At 42.4% G+C, this 18,872-nt stretch overlaps 1 long non-coding RNA gene across 1 annotated transcript; it reads left to right on the top strand.

The window, feature by feature from the left end:
- Positions 1-16,033: 16,033 nt before the first annotated feature.
- LOC125524006 lies at positions 16,034-18,356 on the top strand. Its single transcript, XR_007290507.1, has 3 exons — positions 16,034-16,606; positions 17,586-17,901; positions 17,999-18,356. It is a non-coding gene; the product is annotated as an uncharacterized LOC125524006 (long non-coding RNA).
- Positions 18,357-18,872: the final 516 nt, after the last annotated feature.

Raw genomic sequence — 18,872 nt, forward strand, 5'->3', positions numbered from 1 at the left:
ACGTCATAACTGTACTTTATTGGATATAGTGCAATCTATGATGTTTCTTATCGATCTACCACTATAGTTTTGGGGTTATGCATTAAAGACAGCTGCATTCACGTTTAAAAGGGCACCATCTAAGTCCGTTGAGACGACACAATCTGAACTGTGGTTTGGCAAGAAACCAAAGTTGTCGTTTCTTAAAGTTTGGGATTGTGATGCTTATATGAAAAAGTTTCATCCTGATAAGCTCAAACCCAAATCGGAGAAATATGTCTTCATAGGATACCCAAAGGAGACAGTTGGGTACACCTTCTATCACATATCCGAAGGCAAGACATTCGTTGCTAAGAATGGATCCTTTCTAGAGAAGGAGTTTCTCTCGAAAGAAGTGAGTGGGAGGAAAGTACAACTTGATGAGGTAATTGTACCTTCTCCCTTATTGGAAAGTAGTTCATCACAGAAATCTGTTCTTGTGACTACTACACTAATTAGTGAGGAAGCTAATGATGATGATCATGTAACTTCAGATCAAATTACTACCGAATCTCGTAGGTAAACCAGAGTGAGATCCGCACCAGAGTGGTACGATAATCCTGTTCTGGAAGTCATGTTACTAGACCATGACGAACTTGCAAACTATGAGGAAGCGATGATGAGCCCAGATTCCACGAAATGGTTTAAGGCCATGAAATCTGAGATAGGATCCATGTATGAGAACAAAGTGTGGACTTTGATGGATTTGCCCGATGATCGGCAAGCCATAGAAAATAAATGGATCTTCAAGAGGAAGACAGACGCTGATAGTAATGTTACTATCTACAAAGCTAGAATTGTCGCAAAAGGTTTTCGACAAGTTCAAGGTGTTGACTACGATGAGAGTTTCTCACTCGTATCTATGCTTAAGTCTGTCCGAATCATGTTAGCAATTGCCGCATTTTATGAAATCTGGCAAATGGATAAACAAAACTACATTCCTTAATGGATTTATTAAAGAAGAGTTGTATGTGATGCAACAAGAAGGTTTTGTCAATCCTAAAGGTGCTAACAAAATATGCAAGCTCCAGCGATCCATTTATGGACTAGTGCAAGCATCTCAGAGTTGGAATATACGCTTTGATAAGTTGATCAAAGCATATAGTTTTATACAGACTTACGATGAAGCCTGTATTTACAAGAAAGTGAGTGGGAGCACTACAACATTTCTGATAAGTATATGTGAATGACATATTGTTGATCAGAGATAATGTAGAATTATTCTGCAAAGCATAAAGGAGTGTTTTAAAGGAGTTTCTCAAAGAAAGACCTCGGTGAAGCTGCTTACATATTGAGCATCAAGATCTATAGATATAGATCAAGATGCTTGATAAGTTTTTTCAATGAGTACATACCTTGACAAGATTTTGAAGTAGTTCAAAATAGAACAGTCAAAGAAAGAGTTCTTGCCTGTGTCACAAGGTCTGAAATTGAGTAAGACTCAAAGCCCGACCACGGCAGAAGATAGAAAGAGAATGAAAGTCATTCCCTATGCCTCAGCCATAGGTTCTATAAAGTATGCCATGCTATGTACCAGATCTATTGTATACCCTACACTGATTTTGGCAAGGGAGTACAATAGTGATGTAACGCCCTCGATGCGGCTATATCTCCCACGTGTCGAAGCACGACTTAGAGGCATAACCGCATTGAAAGCAATGTCGCAAGTGAGGTAATCTTCACACAACCCATGTAATACATAAGGGAAAGAGATACATAGTTGGCTTATAGTCGCCAATTCACACAATACATAAATAAACATCCATCATCCAGATTACACTCAAGGTCCGACTACGGAACCAAAATAAACGAAGACTACCCCAAATGCTACACAGATCCCCGAATCATCCCAACTGGGCTCCACTACTGATCATCAGGAAAAGACACATAGTAACGACCACGTTCCTCGTCGAACTCCCACTTGAGCTCGGTTGCGTCATCTGCACTGGCATCGTTGGCACCTGCAACTGTTTTGGTAGAATCTGTGAGTCACGGGGACTCAGCAATCTCACTCCCGCGAGATCAAGACTATTTAAGCTTATAGGTAGGACAAAGTGGTGAGGTGGAGCTGCAGCAAGCGACTAGCATATATGGTGGCTACACTCGCAAAAGAGAGCGAGAAGAGAAGCAAAGCACGGTCGTGAAGCTAGAAGTGATCAAGAAGTGATCCTAGAACAACCTACGTCAAACATAACTCCAACACCGTGTTCACTTCTCGGACTCCGCCGAGAAGAGACCATCACGGTTACACACGCGGTTGATGTGTTTTAATTAAGGTCAACTTCGGGTTTTCTACAACCGGACATCAACAAATTCCCATCTGCCTCATAACCGCGGGCACGGCTTTCGAAAGATAATACCCTGTAGGGGTGTCCCAACTTAGCCCATTATAAGCTCTCACGGTCAACGAAGGATATTCCTTCTACCGGGAAGACCCGATCAGTCTCGGAATCCCGGACTACAAGACATTTCGACAATGGTAAAACAAGACCAGCAAAGCCGCCCGATTGTGCCGACAAATCCCGATAGGAGCTGCACATATCTCATTCTTAGGGCACATCCGGATGAGACATCCTACGAGTAAAACCAAGCCTCAAGTTTCCCCGAGGTGGCCCCGCAGTCTACTCGGTTCGAACCAGCACTCAGAGGAGCACTGGCCCGGGGGGGGGGGGGGGGGGGGGGGGGGGGGGGGTAAATAAAGATGACCCTCGGGCTCGCGAAAACCCCGGGGGAAAGGCTTAGGTGGCAAATGGTAAAACCAAGGTTGGGCCTTGCTGGAGGAGTCTTATTCAAAGCGAACTGTCAAGGGGGTCCCATAAATCACCCAACCGTGTAAGGGACGCAAAATCAAGGAACATAACACCGGTATGACGGAAACTAGGGTGGCAAGAGTGGAACAAAACACCAGGCATAAGGTCGAGCCTTCCACCCTTTACCAAGTATATAGATGCATTAATTAAATAAGAGATATTGTGATATCCCAAAATAATCATGTTCCAACATGGAACAAACTTCATCTTCACCTGCAACTAGCAACGCTATAAGAGGGGCTGAGCAAAGCGGTAACATAGCCAATCAACGGTTTGCTAGGAAAGGATGGTTAGAGGTTTGGCATGGCAATATGGGTGGCATGATATAGCAAGTGGTAGGTATCGCAGCATAGGCATAGCAAAGGAGCGAGCATCTAGCAAGCAAAGATAGAAGTGATTTCGAGGGTATGGTCATCTTGCCTGCAAGGTTCTCAGAGTTGTCGAAAGCTTGATCCTCGTAAGTGTTCTCAACAGGTTCCTCGTTCACGTACTCGTCTCCCGGTTCTACCCAAAGCAAGAACACAAGCAAAGGGGACAACCATCAATCACGATGCAATGCGTAAGCAACATGATGCAAAGCATGGCATGATATGCGAGATGTGATATGCAATGCATATGCGTGCGTGGGAAGGAAAAAGATGAACAAGGCATAATGTTGGCAAACCAAGTATGCCACTGGAAAGGTGAGATGATTTCGGTTGAAATCGATATAAATATCACCGGAATCAGATGCACGGTTTGCAAATGACAAGCAAAACAAGAATGGCATATTTCTGCGATTAACAGCATGATGCCACTTAGCATGCGACAAGAAATTAAGCTACTGCACCCAAACATACCAACAAAGCATATGGCAGTAATCTACTCAAGATGCTTGACAAAAGATGAACACTGAGCTACGGCTAAATCACACAATAGCAGGTTCAAACAAGCATGGCAAAAGTGCAAAATATATCAGCTTCACAGACTTAGTGAAAATACTATCATGCCAGAAATTAACATCAGGAAGCCATGTTTAGAGCAAGGAAACAACCTGCTACAGGAACAGGACATAGCAAAATATGGCATGTCATGAATCTACTCAAAGCATTGAACAAAAGTCCCTTACTGACCATGAGCCAAAAAGGACCAGAAAAATATAATAGCACCCATGTCAATTAAGCAAGTTTCGTTACAGTTTTCAGACTTAGCAGAAAACTGGACATGTCAAAAACAGATAACAAGTAGGCATGTTTACAAGCTCGATGCACTCACTACAGAGCATTGCATGATAAACTAAGCATACATACATCAAGAAGACATGGCATAGAAGCAGGACATGGCAAGAACAACATCATAGCATGCAAGGATCAACTACAACAAGCTTGGCAAAATCGAATAACATGTAAACAATCTGCCAGTAACATTTTATAGCAAAAGTAGAGCTCGACTGACTCAAGCTATGGCACTCCATAATTACAAACAAAGGCATGGATGGATAGAGCACATCCATATGCTCAAAACTCCCTTACTGATCATGATCAAAAGAGGCATGGATCTCTCTGTATCAACATTAACACATGGCATAAAAATAACAGCAGGACATGACTTAGTGAAATTACTAAGTACCTGAAATCAGCAACATTATGATCCCTAGTTTGCATGCTTGTGCTAGTCACCACAAAGATCACAAAAATACATGGCATACACCCCTGTAAATATGGCATGGCATATTATAAAACACATGTAGGACTCAAGTTCATAGGGTGCACACATCAATCATGGCAAAAATGACAAAAGTGCATGCTCTGCTGAGAATCTAAAACTAATATCACATAGCCCTCTTCCACCAGCATTTCGGGCATCAAGATGAGCTCAAATGAAAATGATGCAATGAGATGAAATGATGTACTCATCGAGACGAACAATTCGGTATGCTATACGCCCAAAACGGAGCCACGGTTACAGAGTTATGATGCGATGAACATGCAACAAAATACTGCCAGAAAATAACTTAGTGGATTTCGGGGGGAGAAGAAAGTCAACTCTCGTCGGATCTAGGGCTCGTCGTGGATCAAGGCGGGGCCGGAACTTCGCCGGAGAAGCTGCCGGAGAGGAGGACGAGGGGCGGTGGCACCGGATCCGGTCCTCCCGGGGCCGGATCTGGCCGGTGCGGAGGAGAGGAGGCGCGGGAGGCGCGGTGCCGGGCGGTGGCAGCGGAACGCGCTGGCGGCGGCTCGGGCGGCGAGTCAAGCGGCGACGCGGCGAGGCCGGGCGGCGGGCGGCGCGTCGGGCGGAGGCGGCGAGGGGCGCGGGCGTACGGGCCCCGGGGGCCCCGCACGGGCCGAGCGGGCCGGCGGCGAAGTGGGCGCGGGGCGCCACGTGGCGGCTCACGATTGGCCGCGGGCGCGCCGGCGGACGGTGTCCGGCGTGCGGAGAGGAGCGGGGCTAGGGTTATGGGGAGGAAGAGATCCGAAAATTTCGGGGGGAGGCTATATTTATAGGTAGGAGGGGCTAGGAGGCTCCAAATTGAGCACGGTTTTCGGCCACGCGATCGTGATCGAACGGCCTAGATGATGAGACAGGTTTAGGTGGGTTTTGGGCTACTTTGTAGGGGTGTTGGGCTGCAACACACACGAGGCCTTATCGGTCCCTCGGTCAACCGTTGGAGTATCAAACGAAGTCCAAATGGCACGAAACTTGACAGGCGGTCTACTGTTGATATACCAAGGCCGCTTGACAAATCTCGGTCCATTCCGAGAAAGTTTAATACCCGCTCACGGAAAAAGGTAAAAGGGGACGCCGGGGAACATAGGAGTGCCAGATTGCAAAACGGACAACGGGGAAAATGCTCGGATTCATGAGATGAACACGTATGCAAATGCGATGCACATGATGACATGATATGAAATGCACGACACGGACAAAAGCAAAACAAAGAAGAACCCAACCACGAGGGAATATCATAACTTAGTGCCGAAAATGGCAAGAGTTGGAGTTACAAATATGGCAAGTTACATCCGGGTCTTACAAGTGATCTAAGAGTAGATCACTGGACAGCGGTCAAAATTATCCTTAGTAGAATAAGGATATGTTTCTCGATTATGGAGGTGACAAAAGGATCGTCGTAAAGGGTTACGTCGATGCAAGTTTTGACACTGATCTAGATGACTTTAAGTCTCAATCTGGATACATATTGAAAGTGGGAGCAATTAGCTAGAGTAGCTCCGTGCAGAGCATTGTTGACATAGATATTTGCAAAATACATACGGATCTGAATGTGGCAGACCCGTTGACTAAGATTCTCTCACAAGCAAAACATGATCACACCTTAGTACTCTTTGGGTGTTAATCACATAGCGATGTGAACTAGATTACTGAATCTAGTAAACCCTTTGGGTGTTGATCACATGGCGATGTGAACTATGGGTGTTAATCACATGATGATGTGAACTATCGATGTTAATCACATGGTGATGTGATCTAGATTATTGACTCTAGTGCAAGTGGGAGACTAAAGTTATTATTTATTTCCTTATTTCATGATAAATGTTTATTATTCATGCTAGAATTGTATTAACCGGAAACATAATACATGTGTGAATACATAGACAAACAGAGTGTCACTAGTATGCCTCTACTTGACTAGCTCGTTAATCAAAGATGGTGATGTTTCTTAACCATGGACAAAGAGTTGTTATTTGATTAACGGGATCACATCATTAGGTGAATGATCTGATTGACATGACCCATTCCGTTAGCTTAGCACCCGATCGTTTAGTATGTTGCTATTGCTTTCTTCATGACTTATACATGTTCCTATGACTATGAGATTATGCAACTCCCGTTTGCCGGAGGAACACTTTGTGTGCTACCAAACGTCACAACGTAACTGGGTGATTATAAAGGAGCTCTACAGGTGTCTCCAAAGGTACATGTTGGGTTGGCGTATTTCGAGATTAGGATTTGTCACTCCGATTGTCGGAGAGGTATCTCTGGGCCCTCTCGGTAATGCACATCACATAAGCCTTGCAAGCATTGTGACTAATGAGTTAGTTGCGAGATGATGTATTATGGAACGAGTAAAGAGACTTGCCGGTAACGATATTGAACTAGGTATTGGATACCGACGATCGAATCTCGGGCAAGTAACATACCGATGACAAAGGGAACAACGTATGTTGTTATGCGGTCTGACCGATAAAGATCTTCGTAGAATATGTAGGAGCCAATATGGGCATCCAGGTCCCGCTATTGGTTATTGACCGGAGACGTGTCTCGGTCATGTCTACATTGTTCTCGAACCGTAGGGTCCGCACGCTTAAGGTTTCGATGACAGTTATATTATGAGTTTATGAGTTTTGATGTACCGAAGGAGTTCGGAGTCCCGGATGAGATCGGGGACATGACGAGGAGTCTCGAAATGTTCGAGACATAAAGATCGATATATTGGACGACTATATTCGGACATCGGAAATGTTCCGAGTGATTTGGATATTTTTCGGAGTACCGGGGAGTTACGGGAATATGGGGGAGAAGTATTGGGCCTTATTGGGCCATACGGGAAAGAGAGAGGGGCTGCCTAGGGCAGGCCCCCCCCCCCGGCCTAGTATGAATTGGACTAGGGGGAGGGGCTGCGCCCCCTCCTTCCTTCCCTTCCCCCTTCCCCTTCCTTGTCTCCTACTCCTACTACATGGAAGGTTTCCTAGTTTGACTAGGAAAAGGGGAATCCTACTCCCGGTGGGAGTAGGACTCCCCTAGGGCGCGCCATAGAGAGGGCCGGCCCTCCCCTCCTCCACTCCTTTATATACGGGGGCAGGGGGCACCCCATAGACACACAAGTTGATCTTCGTGATCGTTCCTTAGCCGTGTGCGGTGCCCCCCTCCACCATATTCCACCTCGGTCATATTTTAGCGGTGCTTAGGCGAAGCCCTGTGACGGTTGAACATCAAGATCGTCACCACGCCGTCGTGCTGACGGAACTCCTCCCCGAAGCTTTGCTGGATCGGAGCCCGGGGAGCGTCATCGAGCTGAACGTGTGCCAAGAACTCGGAGGTGCCGGAGTAACGGTGCTTGGATCGGTTGGACCGGGAAGACGTACGACTACTTCCTCTACGTTGCGTCAACGCTTCCGCTTCGGTCTACGAGGGTACGTAGACAACACTCTCCCCTCTCGTTGCTATGCATCACCATGATCTTGCGTGTGCGTAGGAAATTTTTTGAAATTACTACGTTCCCCAACAAGGTAAACCGGTTGCTCTGAGCCAGGGTGCCACACATTTGCTAAGGTAACAACATATGTTATAATAGTCAATTAGGCATAAATTATACTTTTAACTCAAACAGAGTTCAGCAAGACGGATTGAAATATGATATAGTTTTGAAGATCTCGCTATGGCAAAACGTTCCGTAGTGTCGAAGAGAAACCCTAACTGCAGCACCCAAGTTGACGATAGGAATTTATGCTGGAGCCCTATTGACTATGTCCAGAATGAACGAACTTGTGGGGGATAGGATATTGTAAAACAAGATGAAGAAAACGTACCGCCATCCGCCCGAACGCCACACCTAATAACCTTAACTACTACTCGAAGCGTATGCAGTGCGATCGTCCTCCCTGCCACCATTCTCTGGAGCGGTAGACACGGGGGGAGATGAATCCGCGGGCTCACCGATGAAACTTGAATGGGAAGGTTTGCCCTAGCTGCCAAGGGATAGGGGAGGATATTGCTGGTTTTCACCACATTATTTGTAGCTTTCTATGAAGGGGATATTCTATTTATGACCCAATAATCGTATGCCAAGTCTCGGCTCCATTGTGTGTATATTTTCATACAGATTTTAAAACAGCGCAAATATTTAACTATGCCTTCGTCCAAAGCAACATTTTGTGTCTTCTACGTTGCAGAAGGCTGATACATGATCCCCTTCGGCATACAAATCATGTCCTAAAAACTAAAATCAAATTAGTTCACAGAACATATAACAACATGGTCTACTTTTGTAGATTTGGCCGTGAGGAAGTACAACAAAAGTTGGCCTCTTGATTGAATAGTTATAGGACTACATCTTTTCCATTTATTTCAGAAAAAGGACACATAGTTTTGCACTAGTCTGTTTCCTCTCCGATACACCAAGTAAGGTGTCACTCGAATATATCACTTCCTCTAAGCCTTTGAGAATTGCAACACTTTTTTCTGGTTTTCAAATGTGCAAAGATTCGGGCAATCGAGTAAAGCAGACAAATAGCTATTGCGCTTTACTTTTAGCTCCTTTTCATGAAACAAAGAAAAGTAGGTTTAGCTTAAAGGGAAAGGAAGTATGTGTAGGACCGTACTGATGTACTACGACATAATATAAAAATAGAAGACACGAATAGAACAAGTGAATTGAACAAAGCTATGGGAGCTCTGAACCCAACTTCTTGACTTTTGATGTTATTAATTAGTATTTTGGTAGGCAATGACCCCCCAAGTGGCAAGCAAATGATGATGCATATTTTTCCCTTTGTAACAGTTAATAGAGGGCATTAAGTATCAGCTACACACTACAGCTCTTTGTATATTAGCTATAAGAATTTACACGGAAATAATCAACAGTTTGGAAGGGGGTCTCCTCCGTAATGAAATAGTCAACTGTTTATGATGTGTGCTCCCGGCACTAGCACCATGCGCATTGTGAAGATGAACCCCAAGGTAAACATCTGGTTATAATAGTTCGGATAGCTCTTTTACATGTTTTTGGTGGTTTCAAGTTTGGTTTCTACTTATTCTTCATTTCCCATGGATAATTATTTTTCTTCAGATTTCATCAACCTTTAAAGTATTTTCTTAATAGGAAAGCAACATTCTTAGAACCAAACACTAACATCTATTCTAGTCATGGCGCAATTCAACTATATATTTTTATATTGAAAATGAAAGGGGACATATATCACTATTGGGGAAATTCCTATTGGAGAACTATAAATAGTGGAGGGCAGGACATGTCACCCGCCACTGCTGCTTTTCCAAATGAGCAGTGGCGGGTGAAAGGACATGCCCGTCACACTTACAAGCTTACATCTGGCGGGCGCTGGCTAACAACCGCCATAGCTGGGCTCTTCCAAATATGCCCACTGCCTGGATATTATAGTGGCGAGCGCGGGGAAAGTGCCCGCCACTGCATGTGGGTAAGTAGTAGCGGGTCCTATAGGCGCCCGCCACAGCTGCATTTTCGCAAGCGCGCAAACTAAATTAAATTTTGGATAATTTTGATGTGGCGGGTGCTCGTTGTTCCCGCCACTGCTCTCGACACACAGTTCCCCTTCCGCGCCCGCCCATCAACTACCCAAAGACACATCTATTTCCACCGTTTCGTCTTTCACTCTACCATTTCCTCTCCCTCGTCCCCTTCCTCGCCGTCCTGCGCCTTGACCACCACCGCGTCCCTCCGACCAGCCAGCGGCGCCTTCCACGCGTCCGACGCCATGAGCCACGCCATTCTCCGCCTCGACCACCGTCGCACTGCTCTCCGCCTCGACCACGTGCAGCACCCGCCCTCCATCTCAATCGTCGCCGCCGTCCTTAGCATTGACCGCCGCCGCCGTCCTCCGCCTCGACCGCCGTCACTTTGCAGCCAACAGTTTACTCTATCTCCGTGATAATTATGCTCTAGGGTTTAGAATTTGCATCTTATTAATTTTAGATTAACTAGTTGTACATCATAAAAGAATTTTCAAACTAAATAATTGGCAAATATGACAAGTGCCAATGATGTTTAAATTTTCTTACATATAAGAAGTGCATGGGTTCATGTTATTCACAAGGATTTGAAAAAGAGTGACAATGTTTATGCCAAAAGTAGATTCATTTTCCTTTTGCCAAATTTTTGTCAGTGCATACGTCAACTTTGTAAGCAAAATTCAGGCCGAATTTCATTTGCTATTACAATATTGTTTAGCTTTATAAGCAAAGTTCATGCCGCATTTACATATGAAAAGTGCATTGGTTTTGAAAACGAGTGCCAACGTTTTGATGAAACATTGATTTACTTCCGTTTCATCAACTTTTTGGTACTCAAAATATGTTCAATAGTCAGCAAAGGTCATGCCGAATTTACATATGACAAGTGCATGGGTTTTGACAATGAGTGCCAACGTTTAGATGAAACATTTATTAACTTCCGTTTTATCAAATTTCTGGTACTCAAAATAAGTTCAATAGTCAGCAAAGGTCACTGCATATGTAAGTGTAATTAATTTTCTATGGATCAATCAAAATTTCAATTCAATATATAATAAAATTGAACCGTAACTCAAAATGAACATATTTTCATCGATGGCGTAGTATTGGTCATGTTGCACTTGGGCCTTCTATATCAGCAGGCCATTCACTATACATATGCCGACAGCTTTTTATCGAGACCGTTGGCATACCTAGAAATACGGAAACGGTTAGAAAAAAACCGTCGGCATACCTAGAAATATGGAGAGAGCAAGAGAAAAACCGTCGGCAAACCATGAACGTCGGCAACTTCGCAACTATGCCGAGGGCAGTGTTTTTTTAGAACCCCGATGCCCAGGCACCCTCTTATCTCTACCATCCTTTAGAATCTGGTGCATAGAGGTATGTGCCATGCACTGTAAAACGGAATCCATTAGCAGGTCCAGTATCGACAAATTTCAAACTAAACTGGGCCTAGTCTATCCCTGTTCCTCCTAGCCTGATTCCACCTACCGAAATAAAGATGGATAGAAGTTGGAGGTGACATGTCGGCCTGCAAGAATCATGTGTCACACTGGTCTTTTTGCAGTGTTCATCTGCCAGGAATCTTTCTTTAGGAGATAGTAGCAGGCTAGCGTGACCTCGCACAACATGCATCTTTGATTTGTAGGATTTTGAAAACGTAGGAATAGAAAAAGTACAGGATTGAAGTAGCATATTCACTTGAATCCTATAGGATTAGCAAAGAGTGTTTGATGGTACATGGACAACAAAGGCATTATAAAAAAAGGTCGGAATGGATGTTAGATCTCCTATGAAATGTAGTATAAAAGATTTCATAACAAAAATTCCTATAAAATTCAATCATATGAATCAAAGAATCAACATAGAAAAAATTACTAAGGATTTCAATCCTCCAAAAATCCTATAAAATTCCTTTAAATCAAAGGAGCCCGTACTTGGCTCAGCTATTTCTTGCATAGTACTTGACATGCGCTCGGTTAATGTTACCTAATATTTTCAGAACGCTCTTAGTAATCATGGTTATATTAGGCATGTAACCCGTACATGTATCATGCTGGGCGTGGTACATATGTCTTCCCCATTAGGACTACACTAGTCATCAACCCGTGCATCAGCACGGGCTAGCACTTCTAGTATTAAATACTCCCTCCAGATATTTTACTCTGTATATAAGATTTATTTGAAGTAAAACAACGTAAAGTTTGACCAACTTACAGAAAAATATCAATATTCTCAATGTGTAATCAATATCATTAAATGCGGCATGAATCTTAATTTTTATATTCTATGACTTTAGTATTGTACATGTTAATATTTTTCAATATAAATATGCTCAAACTTTATGAAGTTTGACTTCAGGCAAATCTTATATGCAGACTAAAAAGAATTATTTGGAGAAGTAGTATGTAACACTGTAGCAAATAATATATACAAATTTGATTTCTGCATTTCTTGATTACGCTAAGCACCATAGGTTATTTGTATTTTATATTCTTGTATTAACAAATAAATTCTTAAAGAAAATCTTTCATGATTGAATTGGAATTGTGTCATAGATTAATAGTATTTCACTCTCATATTTGTGCAAAAAAAATCATAAGAGGATTTCTTTTCAGATTTATGTGCTTGAAAGTTTATTGTACTTTCTATCCCTGCTACACATATGTATATCACATACATAATCATTTGTTTATATGAGATCTTTGTCGTGGAGGAAACATCCACATTATTTTTTACTATAGAAATTTATGTGTATTAAAGATACTTTAATAGTTATATTTTTTATAACTTATCAGGACAAAAAAACACATGTGCAACCGTACTATATGTGCAAATAATTAGCGTTCGTAATCTGCACCTGTGTAGAAACATGTTAAGTCTACATAATCACAAGTATGCATGTCAGGCAAAGTAGTTTATCTTTCAAGAGAATAGTACTAAGTTGTGCATAATAGTCCTTGGCATCTAAAATGAACTTACACGACACCACTACCTTGCTCCCGGTGTCATCGGATGCAGCCAGCGTCCGGCAGCGTACATGAGGAGGTCGTCGAGCCGCTCCATCCAATGTTATTTATCTGTATCATGCTAGAAATGCTCGTCAAGGATCGGCCTTCCCCTACAGAACTGCAAGCTTCCTTGTTCTGATCATTTATTAGGAGTAGTAAGAAAAGCAGTATAAACTTGAACAGGATTTAAATTTGAAAAAAAAGACATATAGTGGTGCAATATTGATCTAAATTTTTTTGACCACACGGATATCCTTTACTTTGCAATATAATGGACAAAATTAATATTTATAATGTTGTCTACTTACATTTGCTTTTATGTAGGACACCCATACAGTAGTACTACCAAACATGATGTGATTGAGTACTCATTACCGGGGACATTGATAGGTTGCCCCTATGCTATCTTCACAAACGAAATTCCGTCAATGAAAAGTAATTTCATAATTTATGTGGCCTATGTGACCAGTTCAAGAAATCATAACAATAGTTTGATTGTCTAATTCCTAAAAAATAATTTTACTCCTTAAAATAGAATAATGCAAATAACATCCAACTTATTTCTAATATAATTTTCTTGGTTCATCATCACCTAGATTATATCAATTAGTCACGAGTCTTGGCTCAATGCAAATCTTTCCTTGCCGAGCGGAGCCTTTGTCATCTAGCCACCAGTCTCGACCAGCTCCACATCCGTGGTTGACAAACTTCAGCTTCAATCTCCTTTAAAAAATATACTGTCCAACTAAACATGAGAGGTATTTTTGTTGTAGCATATAGAAAAATAAATTAGGCCGCCCTTGTGACAGTTTGTGGTTCACCGATGGCCATGCAGGTGGGAAAGCACATTCAGTGACAAATAATCGTGATCGGCGGCCATTGGTAGGACAGCAGGATCGAAGCAGAGGAGGAGGCATCGGCCGTACAGATGAGTCCACACAGATTTTTGTCGGGAGAATATTTGATTGATGGAGCCATTGGGTCTAGTTTTTATTTCACGGTCAATCAGCTGGATCGTGGATTATTTCCATTTTTATCATTGGACTTTTTTTACATTTTATCTTGGAGTTTTCAACAGAAGGCATTCCTTCTTAATTTGTGCAGCGGGTGGAGTTTTTCCTTGCTTTTCCGATTGACGTGAGACTTTCCTTGTTTTTATTTGGTCATGTATATTTAATCTTTTATTTCATTTATGTATTTTTTTGCAAGGTTTTATTTCACATACGTAATGAGAAGTCATTTTTTGAGATTGTGTCTTTTTTTGTCATGTCCCATAACAAAGATCAAGTCGTATGTTTCTTTGTAAGATTTTATTTCACGTATGTGGTGAAAACTGTTTTTGTAGCTTGTTTTTCTTATGGGAAGTAACGTGTATGCTAAGGACTATTTTCTTTTGGAAGGCGTGGGCTTAATCTTCAATTATATGTACGTGGTGAGAACCCTATTTTTTCTGAGAAGTAACGTGGATGCTAAGGACTGTCCCTTTTTCTTTACGTGACTTCTATTTTTTTTTGTACATTTTGGCTTGATCCCTTTGGTACGTAGTGTTTTTATTTGTTCAGATGGGTGGAGGTTTAAGTTTTGTTACGCGAGTTTGCTTTCTTTTATTTCACGGGCAATCTGCCCGATCGTGGATTTTTTTTCCTTTTATCGGTTGGGATTTTGTTTTGGCATCTTATCGTTAGGTTTTTTAATGGAAAATTTTGCTTCTTAATTTGTGGGATCCGGTAGGGACTTTCCTCTTTTTCTTGCATGAGGCTGTTTTTCTACTTAATTTGTGAGAACTGGTGGGGCCTTTCCTTTTTTACTTGCGGCTTTCGTTTTTTTATGTGAGTCTTTTCCGTTTGTTTAACAAAAGTTGTACGTGTCAGGTGCACTTTTTATAGGATAACATCATCTGCGTTACGCAAGTTGTTTTTTATTCCTGGTCGTAAATTTTACAATCCAACGGTTTAATTAATTTTGATGATGTGGAATTAATGAGAGATCATGAAAGGTGCCTCCAATTAGTAAATATAAGATCTTCTATTTATTTCAGAAAAAGGACACATAGTTTTGCACTAGTCTGTCTCCTCTCCGTATACATCAAGTACGTCTGTCACTCGAATATATCACTTCCTCTGAGCCTTTGAGAATTGTAACACTTTTTTCTGATTTTGAAATGTGCAAAGATTCGGGCAATCGAGTAAAGCAGAGAAATAGCTATTGCGCTTTACTTTAAGCTCCTCTTCATAAAACAAAGCAAAGTAGCCTTAGCTTAAAGAGAAAGGAAGTATGTGTAGGACCGTACCGATGTACTACGATATAATATAAAAATAGAAGACACGAACAGTACAAAGTGAATTGAACAAAGCTATGGGAGCTCTGAACTCAACTTCTTGACTTTTGATTTTATTAATTAGTATTTTGTTAGGCAATGACCCGCAGGTGGCAAGCAAATGATGATGCATATTCCTCTCTTTGCAATAGTCAATAGAGGGCATTAAGTATGAGCTACACACTACAGCTCTTTGTATATTAGCTATAAGAATTTACACAGAAAAAATCAACAGTTTGGAGGGGGATCTCCTCCATAACGAATAGTCAACTGTTTAATCATGTGTGCTCCGGGCACGAGGACTATACGCATTATGAAGATGAACCCCAAGGTAACATCTGGTTATAATAGTTCGGATAGCTCTTTTTCATGCTTTTGGTGGTTTCAAGTTTGGTTTCTACTTATTCTTCATTTCCCGTGGAGAATCATTTTTCTTCCGATTTTATCAACCTTGAAAGTATTTTTTTAAGAAGGAAAACAACATTCTTAGTACCAAACACTAACAGCTATTCTAGTCATGGCGCAACCTGACTATATATTTTTATTTTGAAAATGAAAGGGGGCATATATCACTACTGGGGAAAGCCTTATAGGAGAACTATAAATAGTGGTGAGCAGGACAAGTCACCCGCCACTGCCACTTTTCCATATGAGCAGTGGCGGGTGAAAGGACATGCCCGTCACACTTACGGGCTTACTTGTGGCAGGCGCTGGCTAACAACCGCCACAGTTGGGCTCTTCCAAATATGCCCCCTGCCTAGAAATTGTAGTGGCGAGCGCCGGGAAAGTGCCCGCCACTGGTATGTGGGTAAGTAGTGGATGGCTCCTATAGGCGCCCGCCATAGCTGCATTTTCGCAAGTGCGCGAACTAAATTAAAGTTTGGATAATTTTGATGTGGCGGGTGCTCGTTGTTGCCCGCCACTGCTCACGACACACAGTTCCCCTTCCGTGCCCCCTAAGCAACCACCCAAAGACACATTCATTTCCACTATTTCGTCTTTCTCTCTTCCATTTCCTCTCCCTCGTCCCCTTCCTCGCCGTCCTGCGCCTTGACCACCGCCGCTGTCCCTCCGACCAGCCGGCGGCGCCTTCCACACGTCCGGCGCCGTGAGACGCGCCATCCTCCGCCTCGACTGCCGCCGCGCGTTCCCCGCCTCGACCGAGTGCTGCACCTGCCCTCCGCCTCGACCGTCGCCGTCGTCCTCCGCTTCGACCACCGCTAAATCTGACAAGTGGCAATGAGGTTTGAATTTTTCTTACATATGAGAAGTGTGTGGAATTCATGTTATTCACAAGGATTTGTAAAAGAGTGACAATGTTTTTGTGAAATGTTGATTCATTTCCCTTTTTTTCAAATTTCTATCACGTCATACGTCAACTTCGTACGCAAAGTTCATGCTCAATTTCATTTGCTATTACAATATTGTTTAGCTTTGTAAGCAAAGTTCATGCCGCATTTACATACGACAAGTGCATGGGTTTTGAAAATGAGTGCCAAAATTTTGATGAAACGTTGACTTACTTCCATTTCATCAAGTTTCTGGTACTCAAAATATGTTCAATAGTCAGCAAAGGTCATGCCGAATTTACATATGAGAAGTGCATGGTTATTGACAATTAGTGCCGATGTTTGATGAAAGATTGATAAACTTCCATTTCATCAAATATCTGGTACTCAAAATATGTTCAATAGTCAGCAAAGGTCATGCCAAATTTTCTCGAATCCTTCTTAGTTACTTCCTCCACTCAAAATTACAATTAATAATTTCTTCATAATGTTTATTATGACTCACCAGGCCTAAGATCTACCATATCTGCAAATGTCCATGTATGTACAGTGTGGATACTAAGTAGATTTCGAACCCTTCTTAAGGAAGGGATTTCAGAAATCAGTGGTAACATTCTTTAACCTGAACTAGTATTATATTCAAACCATTTGTATAATTATTCTACTGACTTTATTGTTAATGATGACCTGATGCATAGTTCATCCCATGCAACATAAGGGTTGACTAAATTTTTTTGTGCGGTAACGTTTTGTACTTTGACGATGATATGGCGCGCACATTCGAACTGGATGTGCGTAAACGGAAGGATAGAACCATCATATATGGCGATGGATGGGAGCAGTACATTGCACAGAATAATTTCATAGGAGGAGAGTACATATCCTTTTCCGTGAATTGATAGGTTAACATGTTAAGGACGATCCATATCTGTAGTGATGACGATGACGATGATCGGTATCATGATGATAGCCAAGATCACCAGCATGACGGAGACATCCAAGATGACGAGGGCATCCATGAAGATGAGGACATATAGGATGATGATGACAGCTAGAATGACGAGGATGAGCAAGATGATGATGACGACGAAGATGTTGACAATGATCCATTCAGTTCAGCAATTTTCTCTAAAAGCTTGAGGAAGCCTACTCGGGATGAGACCCTGATTGTTTCCGTGATGTTACCATCGAGTGTCCTGTGTTCGGAAGCCCTTTGTGCACCGTTTACCAAAAACCAACGTAAAAAAATGGTTTTGTTTTGTATCCTTTCATCTTTTTTTTTTGTTCATAAGCAACTATGGTGAGATGTCTAACATTGCGTGCTCTCTATTTGCTCTTAATTACAAGGAGTTCAAAAGTAACCAATGAAGATGTTTTGAGTGGAAATCCCCGCCTTCGGCATCGCTGGAGTACGCCATGGACCAACAGGTCGTGTCACTAGTGTTTAGTACAAGCCAGAATCGGATGGACACATATCCTTCTATGAGTCCGGCTGGCGAGAGTTCTTGATGGGAAAGAGAGAACTAAGGATGTACACCATTGTTATAGTCACCATAAGGAAGAGCAACCGCAATGACTTTCAGATGATGGTTGTCGTCGACCATGTTTAGAAATACAGTCTAAGTCATGAATATATCTGCACCTGAACTGTTAGTGAACTAGTTTGTTAAGATGGATGTGATACATGGATGTTTAATTATTTCTTGAGTCAAAAAAATTTGAAGTGTTACTTAATTATTTGGTTGTTTGTTGCCAAAATGATTCAGCCTAGTTCACTTATATTCAGAATTATATGACTATGCCTTTTGGAGTAATGTGCGCCAATCCGCAGAGCCAACAATTGGTATTTTGTAGCCTATCTATCCAGTGGCGGGCGCTATGGGAAAACCGCCACTGCCACAACGGTTTCTGTGGCGGGTAGGAAATGTCGCCCGCCACAGGAAACAATGTACCAGTGGCGGGTGGGTGCTCGCCACTGATGCGGTTACAGCAGGGACGGGAGGTTGGTGGCGAGCAACCCTGGGCGCCCCGCCGCCACTGCTAGGCTTTTTGCTCCCACCATGCTAGGCATTCCTGTAGTACTGTATACTGAAGTGCACATTTGCTGAGGTAACAACATATGTTATACAAGTCTAGTTTGGCGTAAATTATACTTTTAACTCGAAGAGAGTGACAGATTGAAATATGATATAGTTTTGAAGATCTCGCTATGGCAAAATGA

Source organism: Triticum urartu, chromosome 7 (genome assembly GCF_003073215.2).
Source record: "Triticum urartu cultivar G1812 chromosome 7, Tu2.1, whole genome shotgun sequence".
Classification (NCBI taxonomy): Eukaryota; Viridiplantae; Streptophyta; class Magnoliopsida; order Poales; family Poaceae; genus Triticum; species Triticum urartu.